General features: G+C 49.3%; 1 long non-coding RNA gene across 2 annotated transcripts; it reads right to left on the bottom strand.

The window, feature by feature from the left end:
- Positions 1 to 2,132: 2,132 nt before the first annotated feature.
- LOC143693813 (uncharacterized) lies at positions 2,133 to 6,337 on the bottom strand. Of its 2 annotated transcripts, XR_013181789.1 has the most exons (6): positions 5,707 to 6,337; positions 5,149 to 5,213; positions 4,465 to 4,528; positions 3,750 to 3,825; positions 2,850 to 2,971; positions 2,134 to 2,417 (listed from the first exon to the last, which is right to left on the bottom strand). It is a non-coding gene; the product is annotated as an uncharacterized LOC143693813 (long non-coding RNA). The 2 variants fall into 2 exon arrangements; XR_013181790.1 differs by lacking the exon at positions 5,149 to 5,213 and having other exon boundaries at positions 2,133 to 2,417; positions 5,707 to 6,335.
- Between the last annotated feature and the right edge of the window lie 4,595 nt (positions 6,338 to 10,932).

Here is a 10,932-nt window from a genome sequence, read left to right as displayed (position 1 = left end):
CAGCAGCGCAGCGCTTCCCCCAAGCCCTTCCCACACGTGCATGGCCCCAGCAAGGGATTCTGCTGCAACAAGAAAGGGGGCGCAGCCCCCAGAAGGCTTGAGGTTCCTGCCCAGCCTCGCTGTCACGGGCCAGGGGCAGCGAGAGAGGGAGCGGCACAGACGGCGGCGACGGCCCGGCACGGAGCGGGGGCCGCTCTCAGCGCGATGCCGGCAAAGCCGCAGCTCCGGCGCTGTCGGCCGCGCTGCTTGAGCGGCACGGGGCGATCCGCCGAGAGCCTCCGGCCCCGCGCGGGGACTCCCGCAAGGGCCCAGGGGCGCCGGGCTCCGGCCCTCGGGGCTTTATTCTCCGGCAGCCCGAGCCCCGCGGCTGCGGGGCAAAGAAGGAAAGGGGGCACGGGACGAGAGGAGCGAGAGCAGGGCACGACAAAGGGCGGCGAGGGAGCTCGGGCTGTGCAGGAAAGCGGCACGGGAAGGGAAAGCCCGGGACGAGGGTACACGGAGGCTGGGCACAGGAAGGAGACAGGGGGAACAGAAGGGAGTAGCGGGCTAGGGACAGGACAGGAAGGAGCCGGCTTTGCGGGGGGAGAGGGAATGGAGGAAAGGGAGCGAGAGAAGGCGAATACGGGGAGAAGGAAGGAGGGCTAGAGAGAGGGACAGGCGGGGAAGCCTCCCAGAGCCCCGGCTGCACCCCGAGCCCGGCCCGGCGCCTCGCCCTGCCCGGGATGCTGCGGCGCTCGGCGGAGCTCGGCTCGCTCCGGAGACGCTCGGCTCCGGTCGGCTCTTGGCGCCTCAACTCGGCTCTTGGAGCCTGCATTCGCCTCTTCGGCCGAGCTCGCCTCGCTTCGGCCCAACTCCCAGCCGCTCTGTGCCTTCGGCGCGCCTCGGCTCCGCTCGCCTCGCCTCGGCTCCCCGACGGCGGGCGGGCAAGCGCCGCCGCCTCCCGTTCAGCTCGCCCGGCTCGGGGCTCTCCCGCTGCCGCGTCCCGCGGGCGGCCCGGCCACGGCGCGGACACGACCGGGAGCGCGGGCTCGGGCAGGAGCTCATTAGGCTGGGAGCGCACTGGCGCTAAGCAGCGCGCACGAGAGCAGCAGGCTCGCTTCGCCTGAGCTCGGCTCGCTTCGCTTCAGGCAGCCTCGGAAGCCTCGCCTCGGTTCGCTCGAGGCCGTCAGGGTCGGCCGCTCTCGCCTTGCTTCGGCCGAGCTCGTGCGATTCCCCCGAAGGCGGCGGCGTTCGGTTGTGGTTTTAGAAATATCCTCCTCTATCGATTGGATCTCTCTACAGTTAGATTTATATTTCTAGAATACTTCTATTAATCCAAATAAAAACCCCATCTCTAACCAAATAAATACAAGAAAACACCTTCTTTTAAACGGTATCGAAATATTTTTATACTTTGTATAGTTATACTCACATTTATATTTATCGTTTCTTTTGATGCAATCTATTAATAATTATCTATAATATCTATAAAATTCTAGACATGTATTTAAAGTATTATCTATATTATGTATCGTATCTACTGCTGCAACTGATTTTTTCTTCTAGTTTTAAACTTTATCTGTATGTATTTATGATATCTTTCTAGACTTAGATTTCTACCTTCATATTCTTTGTATTTATCATTTTTATCATCAAAACCCTGCCTATTGACAAGTAAAAAAACCCGCTTTCTTTAACGATCTAAAAAATATTTTTATATTTATAATTTTCCTATTTCTATTTATAATTTGCTCTCTAGTATGTGATAACATACCTGCTCCTGCACCGCAGTGGGGCTCCCTCTCCTGGGCACCTCGGGGTGCCCCCAGTGGCATCAGAGCCCCGAGTCTTTACCCCCCCCCCCTTTTCCTCTAGTTAGAAACTACACTGGAACTTTTTTCTGGAAACAAAGACATGACCTAAATCCTCTCCCCATGTCCTAGACAGAGAGATGTTCAGTTCTTAGTTGACTGGGCAGCAGTTTCTTCAATAGAATGATAAACAATATGGAAACGTTTTAGCTACAAGCAAATAGGCAAATCGGAACAAGGTCCTGGTGGCCAGCCACTGCAGTTCTTTTGAAGCAACTTTTTAAACAATCAAATACTGATACCACAAAAAATAAAGCAAAAAGCTGACTACCGGCTAAGAAAGAAGGAAAAATTAACTTTTGACGACAACAACAACATTCCAAGGACACAGGCTTTTTTCCAATCTCAGACCTTATTACTACTACCTCTCTTGGGAATTCTCATCGTGGATCCCAAAAGGAATAAATCCCTCAGCGTGTCCTAAAGCACCAAGGAGCTACCTACAAGTGAAGGTGGCTACTTTCAGTGCAGACACAGCTGATGACACAGCAGCAGCACAGTTCTGTGCTGCACAGGGATAGTACTGTCTCCTCTTCTCCAGCAGCTGACTCTCTCCTGCCATGGCTTCTGTAAATGCATCAGAGCATGACCTTAACCACAAACAGGCAAGAAAACACCATCCGAAGTCTTTCATTAAGCAGTACAAGAAGGGTTCCAAGCAGAGACCAACAGAATTTCAAGGAAGCAGTATGCAATTAAACCACCTCAGACTCGTTCAAGTATCCGGCAAAATGGAACCATTCAGAAATGACAAAGAAAACCCCCCCAAGTATTTATACAGGAGTCCTTAATGTCAGAAAGGGGATGACAGGTTATGTTCAGATAAGATGAATGTTTATTTGGATCTATAAATAAACTTCTCTCGTGGTCCTTTGCCAAAAAATAGAACCTACAAGTGAACACCTACACCTGCCTCAAGAGACCTAACGAGCCCCTGGCAGCCACCGGCATCAAAGCGCAGTGGATGTTTCTAATCCAGGCTAAGGAGAACAATATCACCTTTTGTTCTCTCCAGTTTGTTTCCTCTGCAGTCCTAGCTGCTTCTTATGATTTTTACAGTCTCTGTATCTTCTCGGGCAGCGCTGAGTCTGACGACCGGGATACGAGAGTCCTTCCCTGCCCTACGGAGAGAACCAGGAAAAAAAGTTAAAAAAAGAACAGGGCAGTTTGAAGTTAATACCTCCGACGAGAAGCAGCACCCGACAAACAGAGCAACGGTGAACAAAGCGTGACACCTCCCTGGGGACAGAAGACTTACAAACTCTCCGGGATTTACAATTCCAGTAACCAAGCCCTTCAGCACAGCAGCCAAGTGTCCCATTAGGTGGTGCTGCACCAAAGCACGATCCGAGAGGTTCCAAAGAGTGAAATGCACGTTATTGTCCAAAGACGTAAAATCTTGCAAAATAACAAAACTACAATAGATCTAAACTACAGGGCAAGAGTACCAGTGTTAGCTTGAGGAGCTGGAACCATCCAGGTGAGCAACTGCTAACTGGATCCTCAACAGACTTTGAGGAACCCTTCAGGATACAGAAGGGTTTTCCCCAGAAATTGCACAGGCCGAGTTTTGATAGAAGTGCACTTGCCAGATGCTCAGAAACGTCACCCATCCTCCTCTGGGTGTCCTGAGAGAGCTGCGAATGGCTCTCACGTGGTTTGAGCTGGTTCTGTAAGGGCTCAGGCTGAATTTCACCAGATGCAACCAAACTGGGCAACACCCAGTGGGACAGAAGGAACCCAAAGCTTGTTTTACCCAAAGCTTGGGTAAGCAGAGCTCCAGCAAATACCGAGGAAACGGACAGAACAGGGTAACAAATAATAAACATACCTTTTTTTTTTTTTTTTTTTTTTCTTTTCAGATGAGCAAAACAATTAAGGAGAAGGTGAAAACCTCACCATGACTGAACATTTCATCACCTGTAAGCTGACCATCCTTAGCATAGAGGACTCCAAATTTAAAATTCACCGATCCCTGGAAAATAAAACCAAATATTATTTGGTGAACAGTCAAACAGAAGACATAAAAATTTGGTTCCTCTAATCTTTGCCTACATCCTACACGTTAGAACATACATTTTATACCATCTCCTACCACACAATAATTTACCTTTAAACTTTGATAGTATAGCATAAAATCATTAACTTAGACGGGTGATCAATTATTATGAAGTTGGTGCTTCAAGTTATTTTTGCTGTCAGGTTCAAAAAAACATGACTTCTTTTTACTGTAACGAGCAATTGATTTAGAACTCATCAAAAGCCCATCCAAATACAAAGCCGTATTCACCGGACGGGTCTGTGAGCAAGAAGTAGTTAGGCTTGTACTCACCTCTTGCCCTTCAAGAACCAATAAATCCTGTCAACAGAAACAGCATCTTTAGCCCCCTCCTATTAAAGATTCTACAAGGATGATGGTTTTATTGGTGTTTAGAAGTTTGGATTTGAAATGGCCAGCTCAATGGATAAAGAGACAGTTTAAGTAGTATTAGATTATTATTATTATTCTTATTAGCTACTGGAAGAAACAAACCAGTAGGATCTATACTTAATTACTTCTATTTCCAGGAAATCATAAAGAAAAAGAACCAAACCAAAAAAAGTCACTTCCTACCTTTTGTATCTCAGGATGAAAAATGTCTCTTGGGCTCTTCTCCAGTTTCTCCAGACTCCTGGCACTGAAATGCAAATGAACGAGTGCTTTATAGGAGGGCAAGTGCACATTCCAACCCCGAACCCCCAACCGATGGCAGTTACAGCGCTTACAAAATGAATCCTTCCCAGAGCCTCTGGGAAATGGAACGGTTTGTGCAACTGCCATTTCTTCCCCAAAATACTAACTCCCAACACTTCCTAAACTGAGTTTGCATTTTAAAAACAGAAATTAGGGAGACTCAGGGTGGAGATCAGGTTGAAATTGATTTCCTTCTAAAGCACAGGGGCTCTGTTCCATCACCCTTCACTTTGGCTCCACACGGAATCACGGGGAGCATTTTAGGAGGGCTCAAGAACCAATTCTATTTCTCTCTTTTTTCTAGTGCTCTCTCTTCCTAAATAATTCAAGGCAAGTCAAATGAAAAAGGACAAGTTCAGCAGCAAATTCACACTTTTCCCCTTTGTCTGCTCAAGAACAGCCTTTAAAACCACTTCTTGCTGCCTTCAACGGTTAAGACTTGCAAAACGGTTTCGCAAGTTTGATAGGTTTATCATAAAAACCACAGAACGCAAGCTCTGAATGACAGGAAAAGGTACACAGGCAAATATCTCAGCTGATGGTGGCTTATTTGCAAACACAGACCTTAACGGAGATTGCACGGAGAATGTTTCAGTGGGACTCTAAGGGAAAAATATTTTCTGAGTACCCTGTAAACAAGAAAAGCTAGGATATATTACAGGACATACCCACGTGTTCTGCATATTCAAATAGGATTATCAATAAAAACATTTAAGAAGGAAGAAAACCAAGGTAATTTTACTCAGCTATATTTACTGCCGATTTAGAGGGAAAAAAAAAAAAAAGTGAACCAGAAACGCCTACAGTAGAACTTTAAAACAATCGCTTGGATAAAAGCAGCTCATGGAACATGAAGTAGAAAAAAAGCGAAACCAGTATCAGACCTGCCTATTTTCTTACCATTGCACAAGAAAATCCGACAAGCGGTAGAAAGTCACTGCCTAAAACCGATCCTAGGATGTAACCGAGAACAATGGAGGCATTTGCTAATCTAAACGGAAACCTTTTCCGGACCCTAGTGTCAAATCACACGTTTTGTCTCTCAGCAGCTCGAGGCTGGAGAGCATTTCCCCTGGGGGTCGGGAGGGCAGGGGCACAAGGGGCTGAGTTTGCCGATCGCACCTGTGCCATCAGAAGGATCCTGCCCGGCGCTCCTTGCGCTCGCCATTCTCCGGGCCATCGCTGTGTTTTACTGCTCAGCGATGCCGCTCCATCTGTTTGCGTGGAAGGAAGAGCCACGAGCACTGAGGCACTCAGCAGCCGTGTCATGCCAGCGATGTCGAGCGCTCTCTGCTCGCAAGGCTGAGCCCGCCGCGGAGCCGCCTCCGCAGCCGCTCGTCCGCCCCCGCCCGCAGCAGCGGCAGCGGCCCGAGGGAGACGGCTGCAGCTCGGCGGCTCCCGCGCCTCCGCCAGCCCGAGGGCAGCCGCCGCACAGTGACCGCGGCAGCGCCCGGCGCCGCTCGCCCGGGACGGCTCCTGCAGCTCCCGGCCCGCGGCAGCAAAGCACCGCCTGGCGCTCCGCCATCGGCGGGCGGCAGCGCGCCCCGCCCGAGCTCAGCCCCCGCCACCGGGACCTCTGAGCGAGGCCGAGGCACCGGGCGGACGCCCCTTCCGCGCCGCTCGGCTCCGTGCGGGCGGCCGGACGGAGGCTTCGCCCCTCCAGCGTCGCTGCCGCGGCTCCGTCCCGCGTGGCACAGGCGCCGGGAGCTGCCCGCTCCCCCGGCGCGCGGCCGCCTCGGCCCGCCAGCCATTCATATGGCGCGTCGGCCGTTGCGTCAGACGCCGCGCTTTACGGCCGCAGGGCCTGCCGGGAGTTGGAGTCTCGGACTGACAGCCACCGCTCCGTTCTCCGCCACCGGGAGCTGCGCTCCCGCCAGGAGGTCAAACGGCTCCTTCGCTCCTGGGCGCGGAAGCACCTTAGGCAGCACCGCCCCTCCCGAATGTCCTTTCTTTTCCACTCCAACTCTTTTTTCTTTTTTTCACTCTGTTTTTCACCCCCTTTTCCACTTTCCCTCTTTCTTTTTCACTCTCACCCTTTTCCTTTTTCATTTTTTTTCTTCCTTTCTCTTCCTCCTTTTTTTTTCTTCCTTTCCTTTTTCCTTTTCTTTCTTTCTCTCTTTCTTTCTATCTGTCTTTCTCTATTTCTTTCTTTCTCTCGCTCTCTTCCTGTCTCTCTCTTTCTTTCTTTCTGTCTGTCTCTCTTTCTTTCTTTCTCTCTGTCTCTCTTTCTTTCTCTCTGTCTCTCTTTCTTTCTTTCTCTCTCTCTCTTTCTTTCTTTCTCTCTGTCTCTCTTTCTGTCTCTCTCTGTCTCTCTTTCTTTCTTTCTTTGTCTCTCTCTCTTTCTTTCTTTCTCTCTGTCTCTCTTTCTGTCTCTCTCTGTCTCTCTTTCTCTCTTTCTCTCTCTCTCCTTCTTTCCCTGTATTTCTAATCTGGGATTTCCATTCTGGCTTTAGGATAAAAAAGCAGCAGTCGAAACGTTCAGGCTACCGGGGAGTGCAAAAAACCCCAAAACGGTAATGATTTTAGGAAAACTATTTCCTCCATGGGAGCCTGAAATTTTCTACAGCTGCAGGTGTCATCGAGCTTTTATTTCTTCTTCTAGATAGTTTATACTTAATACTCTATGTATACAGCGCCCCCTGCCGTCTGCATGGGCGCACTGCAGGCACAGCGCCCCCTGCCGTCTGCATGGGCGCACTGCAGGCAGAGTGCCGCCTAATGACGTCACCTCGTCGACACGGCGCCCCGCCCCGGCCACGCCCCCAGCGCCCCTTGGAAAGACCCCAAGGCGTAGCCGTTTTGCCAGCTGCCTGATCAAAATGCCGACACCCACCTCGAGCCCTAGAAACGATTTCCCGCGGCGCCGCTGACCCCACAGCCCGTGTCGAGTACACCTAAAACGCCACAAACATTCCGCCGGGGCTGCGCCGGCGTCAGTGTTCCGTGCAGGCAGTCCGCATTGACACACCGGGGTCCTCCGGTTGCCCGCCCTTTTGGCCGCCATTTTCAGAAGGTCAAACAAACTCCCGCGACATTGGTGACACGCCACTCCCAACATGGCGGCCGAGAGAGGACCCCCCCCCCCCCCCCTCCCCTCGGGCGAGAGAGGCGGTTACTCACATGCCGGTCAGAAACACGCCAAAATACGCCCGTCCGCGGCGCCGCTGACCCCACAGCCCGTGTCGGGTACACCTAAAACGCCACAAAAATTCCGCCGGGACTGCGCCGGCGTCGGTGTTTCGTGCAGGCAGTCCGCATAGACACACCGCGGGCCTCCGGTTGCCCGCCCTTTTGGCCGCCATTCTCAGAAGGTCAAACAAACTCCGCCACGCGCCACGCCCAAGAGGGCTGCCTGGCGGCGGCGGGCTGCAGTACCGCGCTCTGCCCACAAGGCGGCAGCACTGCCGCCCACCCCAGCCGGGAGCGCCGCGCGCCTTGGGCCTGCGGGCGGCCAAGGCGGCAAAAAAGAACAGGGGCCATCCCCCCCAAAAACTCCTCTAAAAATAAATGCCAAAAACCTGCCTCTTACCAAACAAGAACCAAATAAGCCCCCTTTCTTTCATGCCTTCTTGAAATAAATTTGATAGTTCTAGTTTTCCTAATTCTATTCACACGCATATTTAGACCGGACAGTGATGTGTTACGTCGTTTATACAATCTATTATGCCTATTCCTATTATCTGTATTTATTCATACTTTGTGGTTGTAGCAATATCATTATCTATTGACTGTATATTTCTAGACTTCCATTTAGATTTCTATCATACTTTTATTCTTCCAAAAAAAATCCCATCTCTAACCAAACAAATACCAAACAACCCTTCTTTTCAACTCTATTGAAATAGTTTTATATTTAGAGCTTGCATAATTATATTCACTTTTATAGTCACCGTTTAGACTGATGCATTCCATTCATCATTACATAGCACATATCTATTATTCACATCATAGAGATAAATCATTATTTTTATCATGTACCAAATCTACTGCTACAACTTCTTTTTTCTAATAGTTTCAATTTTTATATCCATCTGGATGTATTCATAAGATCTTTTTACAAGTAGATTTCTACCTTTCTATCATTTGTATTTGTAGTTTTTATAATAAAACCCCTGCTTTTGCCAAGTAAAAAACAAAACCATCCTTTCTTTTAAACTACTTTTAATAATGTTGTTGTATTTACAGTTACCATATCTATAATGTTTTACATATTAGATCATAGCGATGGACTAGATTTATAGCTGTTTCCTATAATATACCATCATAAGATCTATACGGTATCACTTGTATTACGTGTTGTATGGATTTATGTCACTTTACATTTACAATCCTTTAATAATTTGATCTATATATCTGCATAGATTCGCAACACATTTCTAGATTTAAAATTTCCTTTGAGCTGTGTTTATATTTAGCATCTCTATTGATATATCTATCAACATACACAATGCTCTTTGAAAAATACAATATCTTATTGGAATATATCATGACTTAAGTTACCTGTTAAATTTTAAATAGAGATCGAATAGATCAAAATAAAAGTTTATTCCCATTTCTACACATCTACTCGTTTTGTTTAAAGATAGCTATCCTTAGAATTTTACATTTAAAATCCAATTCCTAAATGCAATGACAAAACAAACAGCAGCGAATTCCCACCAATGTCTTCCAAAACCATCAAGATACCTCCACCAGCCAAACAACTGCCAGCGAAAAAAACACACGACACTCTTTTCACTAACAGTTCTCATCACATCAGAAAAATGGAACCAAACGAAAAGAAAACCCTTGAGAAACACACGCAGCAAATCACAAAAACCTCTAAAAAAACCCAAACCAACTCGCTCAACTCCAATCAGTGCCACTGACCCTAAACTAACTAGTTTAAAAACTAACCGAAATTCTACATCTACACTAACTCAAAGAATAAGCAATACTCTGTCAAAAGAACTTTAGAAAGCGAACTAATGAACGAAATAGAAAAAAACCAAAAAATCTCAACCACTAAAAAATAAGAAAATAACTACCCAAAAAAAAAAAAAACCTACTTAAAAAGACCCACCATATAAATACCCACGTTCCCAAAAATAAAACTGATCAATAACCACCAAATACGTCAAAGGACAACAAGAAACGAAAAGAAACAAAAGAAAAAAAGAAAAAAAAAATACATTTGTAAAACAAAAGTCCCCCAAACCAAAGCAACTTTAATTTGCATCAAAAAAATTATTCCCAACTGAAGAATAAACGCATAGAACCTCATTCGATCAAAATAAAAATACCACCCAGAAATAAACACAAAGCCGAAAGAGAAACGTAACCATTCACAAGATCTCCCAAATGATCCGTAACAATAAAACGTACACTACAATCAAACAAACCAAAGAAATAAAAGCCCTGGAAGACGAGAAACACAAACGCAATTAGAGAGATTTTAAAAACCCCGCTGCTATTAACGACACGACGCCACCTCGAACCCACCGAAACAAACGCTACACGCCCACGCTAATAAAAGCCACGGCGACAGAATTAAAATCCGAGCCGCTGCTTCACCCAACGACCCGTAGAAACCATTGCACGCCTTTAAAAACAGAATAGCCCGGCAAAAAAAAATATCCGACTACAGAACTCGATTCAAACCAAACCTTTATCGTCACCACCCGAACCGAGAACCGTACCGGTCAGGAAGAACGCCATAGCCCTTAGCGCACACCCGCTGCGACCAGAACAAACCCGTGCGATCGATCCCTACAAAGCCACCTCCGAACCGCGACACCCAAGAACTTGCGGCAGCCCAACCCCGCGCTGCCGGCCCCGGACGGAGCGCGGCTCCCGGCGGCAAAGCGGCTCCTCCGGCGGCTGCTCCGGCGCGCAGGGGCGGCGCCGCCCCGGAGAGCCCCCCCACCCCCGCCCGCTCCCCCTGCCCGGGGGGCCCCGGCGGCGCCCGAGCCCCGCGCCCGGAGCGGACAGAGCGGCCGGCACCGGCCGGGCCGGCGCAGCAGCGCCCGCGCCGCCTCTGCCGCCCTTGGCCGGCCCGGCGCCAGCTGCCCTCGGCTCCGCACGGCGGCTCGCACCGGCAAAGCGGCTCCGCCGCTGCCGCGCCAAATTCCCCGTGCGCCTCGGCACCCGCCCGGCCCGGGCCGGCAGCGCTCCCGAGCGGCAACGCTCCGGCCCGGGCCGCGGCCACAAGAAGCGCCCTCAAATGCAGCGGCACAGCCCGACTGCAGCCCTGCAAACGCCGCCAGAGCTGCGGCTTCCCGCAACTCAACCCCGAAACTGACGCCGCGGGCGGCGCTCACCTCGCTTCAACAAGGGCAAAGAAATGGCTTCTCCCCTTCAAGTTCACCC

Source organism: Agelaius phoeniceus, chromosome 4 (assembly GCF_051311805.1).
Source record: "Agelaius phoeniceus isolate bAgePho1 chromosome 4, bAgePho1.hap1, whole genome shotgun sequence".
NCBI lineage: Eukaryota > Metazoa > Chordata > Aves > Passeriformes > Icteridae > Agelaius > Agelaius phoeniceus.
This window is presented reverse-complemented; position numbering and strand designations above follow the sequence as displayed.